General features: G+C 38.7%; 1 long non-coding RNA gene across 1 annotated transcript; it reads right to left on the bottom strand.

Annotated features, from left to right (window-relative positions):
• Positions 1–1,182: 1,182 nt before the first annotated feature.
• LOC307114544 lies at positions 1,183–4,056 on the bottom strand. The gene is made up of 4 exons (XR_013815021.1): positions 4,014–4,056; positions 2,552–2,696; positions 1,556–1,673; positions 1,183–1,254 (listed from the first exon to the last, which is right to left on the bottom strand). It is a non-coding gene; the product is annotated as an uncharacterized lncRNA (long non-coding RNA).
• Positions 4,057–5,244: the final 1,188 nt, after the last annotated feature.

The raw sequence follows: 5,244 nt of genomic DNA, 5'->3' as shown, positions 1-5,244 counted from the left end.
TATTATTTTTTTGGTTGTGAACCACATTTAGCAGTATATCTGGCATGAGGAAGTAACTTTCAAAGTGGTAAAGAGCATGTGAGTAAGAAGCTGGGTTTTATGAGTTCTTAAGCTATGCTTTGCCTCTGGGGATCTGGGATAAAATAATAGGTAGGTCCTGTAGTTAAGAAGAGAAGTGCTTTCTAAGTAAGTAATAGGACCCACAGAAGCCATATAGAATAGAAATACCAGAAATCAACTTTACAGACAAATTTTAGCCTATTGATAAGTTCGGCTTTTTTCCCTTCCTGCTGTTTTTAAGGTAGATAAAAGACAAGGAATCCAATAAAAATTCAAAACTAAAAAGCAAAAGTTTGCACTGACTATTAAGCTATAATTGAATGGTCAGTGGTGACTGGTTGTTTGCTCTCAAACTTCACAGCAAATGACAGCTCTGATAGTTTCTTAGTCGTTAACCTGTTAAAGCTCATTCTGGAATTTTTAAAAACAGCTTTCTTTGGTTTAACTTTTCTTCTCTAGTAAATTAAAGGGCTATATATGTCCTTAGACCTGCTATCGTTTTGTAGAGTGTAAATGCTTATCTATTACAGAAATGGCATAACATCTACAGAAATTCCTCGATTACCTATATATAAAATCTAAGAATGATCAGTTTTAACAATAAGACTTTCTATATAATATATGTATGTTTATTTATTCTGAAACTACACACAATGTTTAGATATAGATGCCTCCTGGGGGAAGAAAATCGCAACTTTGGAGGTAGGAGAAAATAAAAATCCCAGTTCTGGGCTAAAGGGAAACTGCACTGCTAGCCTCTGTTTAGAACGTTTTATGGGGAAGGACATCCGGCCAGGTATTCAATATGCTCAAGGCAAGGACGAGCTGTAACTGTAAAACTCCCAGTGTTTGTGATGTACCTGAAGAGCGTCTGTCGGGGGTGGACCAATCTATGGTTTTGAGGGGTTGTCAAAAGTTAGGTCTCAGGACCTTATTAACTTTTAAGAGTGTAAAAAAAGGACCCCAAAGAGCTTACTTTGGAAGATTTTAGAAGACACAGGGTCCACAAGCATATATTCCATTCGCTGTCAGGATGATGATGGCAAGAGAGGCTCTGGAGAATTTCACTGTGCACTCGTAAAAGAATGACAGTAGCAAGGGCAATAACATCTCAGTGCTTACCTTACAACAGCTTGGCCTGATGAACCTCCAGGGGTCCCAAGTGGCACTGAAAACCAATGCTCGGAGCATTGTCTGGAGAAAAGAAGTTTGAACAAAGAGAACTGACCTTACTGAGTTTAACAATATGATTTACTGTACTCATTGGGAAAATGTTTCATTTATGGAAAAACGTGTTACATTCACCTTATGAGAACTGAGAACTGTGTGTGAGTGTAAATTTTTTTTTTTTTGAAAGGCTAAGAAAGCACATCTCACAGGGGTAGGGGGTCCTGAGCACCAGGCCACTTCCTAGCTACAGTCTCCTGCTGACTCCCACTGAGGTGGTGGTATTATTCTATACTCAGGAATCAAATTAGGGGGGTGGGTGACTTACAGGGCTTGAGGAGAAAGCCAGATTCCCAGGCCGGAAGTTCCTCTGGAGGTTCAGGAACCAGAACCTCTTGAAGCGGGGTGGCGACTTGCACAGGAAAGATGAGGAACAGAAGTTCCCTCTGTCAGAAAGGTAAAAGCTAGGAAGGGGAGTTTTCCATAATTGCTTTTCCTTTTCACTCCCAAAAATGTCACATTTAGCATACAGTTTTAAAGATATCGCCTCCCTCCTACACACAATACATTGTAGATATTCCTGATTTTTCAGTAAAGTGGAGGTTTCAATATCGCCTCCCTCCTACACACAATACATTGTAGATATTCCTGATTTTTCAGTAAAGTGGAGGTTTCAATATGTTGAGAATAAAGTTCAGGTGAGAGAGAAGGGGCAGCATCGTCAACTTCCCCTTCCGCTGAGGTCAGCTGGCCGACACGGCACAGTGTCCAGGACAGCCAGCTTGGCTTTCCTTTGAACTCTGTCTGTCAAGGGGACAGTGCACAGAGCTGACAGCAGAGGGGGTGGTGGGGAGCGGTTATGGGGATAACTGGAGAGTGTGAGACTAACCCACTTCCCTTTTCAAATACACCAGAGGAGGGTGACCCCTAAAATTGCTTTCACTGTCATTCTCCTTTAAAAGTGACTTCCTTAGACATAGCTTGGCAGTTGCAAATCAGTATCATCTTTTGGCCTTTAACGCAGATCTGAGACTCACAATCTTGAACGATATGAAAATTTAGCATGTTGGCTTTGAAGGGATTTCTCTTGCGTCTAATTTTCAATTGATTGTCCTTTTTCACCTGCCAAAATGCTTTCTTGTCTCTCAATTATAGATTTAAATGGCAAGTAAATTTGTTCAGTATCTATGCTAATAAGAGAAAGAACAGAACTACTGATTAAACTATTTTTAAAACTCTTCTCTAACCTCTAACCTGTGATTTATTTCTCAGGAACTGGCTTCTATTTTTGGTTAAAGGCAATGTGATAAAAATCAAATCTTACATTAAAAAATGATGTATAAAGTGCCTGGCTGCGTGGCTCAGTTGGTTGGAGCGTTGTCCCATACACCAAAAGGCTGCAGGTTCCATCTCTTGTTGTGGTGTGTACAAGAGGCAACTGATCGATGTTTCTCTCTGCCTTCCTCTCTCTAAAAAAAATAAAAACGTATCATTGGGTGAGTTTAGATGTTGTATATCTATCTCCTTTCATAAGGATATCTAATATAAGGATAGATATCCTACTACTTAATAAAAAGTTATTTTATATTTAAGGATATAAATCTTTAATGTGTTTTATTAATATACTTTAAAATTATAGATTAAATATATTGACACATCCTTGTTAATTAAGAGTGTCTATAAATAGCACTGCTGGCAGGTAATATTACATACCACATTCTATGAAACCATTCAAGTCTTCATCTCCCCAAAAATGTAATTACAGATCCAGCTGGCATTCGAAGCAAGTACTAGAGCCACATTTGCCTAATGCATTTTATTGCAGCTATTCATCTTTTTTATAGGATGTTGTAAAATATGATAAAAATAAGGCATTCTTTATTTTTGTAACTAAGGTATAATTATTTTGCTATTTCAGTGGGCATAAAATTTAACAATTCCCCTGTATACAGAGTTCCAATTTTAATTAGTGCTATTTCAGGTTACTGTTAGATCTCTTTTTTCATAGCTTCACTCTGTTGGTACAGTCTTTTACTTCTTCAATATGGGATATGAATAAGTGAGAACATTCCTTTTCTCTCCCCTTCTTTCTAGTGTTTCAAAGCAGGAGTTAATCATAAAATAATGGACTGCTAACATTATAAAATACTAGAGGTCTGTCTGGTGCACGAAACTCTTGCACTTGGTGGCGGGGGGGGGGGGGGGGGGGGGAGGGGCGGTCCCTAAGCCTGGCCTGCGCCCTCTTGCAGTCAGGGAGCCCTCAAGTGATGTCTGACTGATGGCTTAAGCCCGCTCCGGCAGTCGGACATCCTTAGCACCAGCGCTGCTGTGCCCGCCAGCCGTGAGTCCAGCTTCTGGCTGAGCGGCACTCCCCTGGTGGTCAGTGTGTGTCATAGCGACTGATTGTTCCACTGTTCAGTCGATTTGCATATTAGCCTTTTATTATATAGTATTTTAATGTGTCAAGACAATTTAAAACTTCAAGTCCTTTTTCAATTGAGATATAGTATAAATAAAATATACTTAAGGATACATAGGTGTCAGTATCAGGAAACATAATGAAACTACTATATGATAGTATCATATTCATCACCCATTATTAACATTCTTCATCAACTCATAGTACTTAGTGCTGACATTCAGCACTTCCCTTATTTTCACCATATTACATACAAAGCTTTTGCTGTGAGATTTTAGTTAAGTAATCAGGAAACCAAGCTAAAAGCTGTTCTTTTCCTCAGAAGGAGAAATAACAAAGTCAGATATATCAAAAAAGAAAAACTTACTCTTCATGGAATCCTCTAAAGCAGTTTAAGATAACTTTTCCTCCTATAAAGACAAAAATATCACACAATATTTAAAGTTTTTTCACTGTTCTTTGAGAGAAAAGTGGAAAGGAGAAAGGAAACATTAGCAGAGCAACTAGAAATCATTAATACTGTGTTAATATTTCATTGAAGTATTCCTATAATTTGGACTTGTCTATAGAGCTATCAGAAAAAAAAAATCTCATGAAGTTTTTGTGCATAACCTAACCAAAATTGTTCAGAACTAATAAATTAAATATAGACTTGTGTCAAATAAAAAGGTTTTTAGATGAAACCTTTAGCAATAATTGTAGAAGGTTTGTGAAAAGAAAACTTTGGGGAACATTTTTAATGTGTGATCAAGCTGGCTAAGATTAAAAATGGATTTAATTTTGTAAATGGTTTAAATATCAAAAGTAAGCTGGTGCAGATTTAGAGTTTGTTCCTCTTTCTGTTAAAAGGATGAAGTTTTTTGGACTGTGGGTCTGCTCCTGATAAGATATTGTAAAAAGTTTTCTGCCTAGAAAACAAAGATTCTATCAGAATAACTTCCTGGGTTTTATGTGGTCTTAATCAGGCCTTTGATTACTTAAGAAAACTGAATCCTTTCCATAGGAAAAGTTAGCCTTTTGTATTCAGAATGCTCTAGTTCACTTTCATGAAAAGGCATCAGCAACAAAATGAAGCCTATTCTCCTTCTGTACAAACAACCCCTCACTGCCAGACTTTTGCTGTCCAGACGTCCTTGTAACGTGGCCGCGGTCTGCTCCTGGATCAGGGAAACTAAGATGGGTAAACAATGGTTGTACCTTAAATGAATAGACAGGGCCTGAGAACCCCAAGACGGCTGCTTGCTTCTTCCAGGGCCCTGGCAAACCTCATTTTCTCAGTTTTGGCATTCTTTCATGTACCAAAGGGCATTTAAGCTGGACTTCATTCAACTGCCACTCAGTATGGGTTATCAGTACACTCTTGCTGTTCGGTGTACATTTTCTGGAAGGGTTGACGCTCTCCCCTGCCAGAAAATAGGCTAAGGCTATTGCCTTCACAGTGACAAACTGAGAAAATGTTTCCCACTTGGGGTATACCTTAAGGCTATTTACATAGCCCCACCACATGCCAAGGGATGGTGGCTTGGGACTTGTTTTCCCTCCCAGCCTCTGATTGTGGGCTCATTACATTGAGGACATGTTAACCTATGAAGATTTGC

The sequence above is a fragment of the Cnephaeus nilssonii genome (genome assembly GCF_951640355.1).
Source record: "Cnephaeus nilssonii genome assembly, chromosome: 2".
NCBI classification, from domain to species: domain Eukaryota; kingdom Metazoa; phylum Chordata; class Mammalia; order Chiroptera; family Vespertilionidae; genus Cnephaeus; species Cnephaeus nilssonii.
This window is presented reverse-complemented; position numbering and strand designations above follow the sequence as displayed.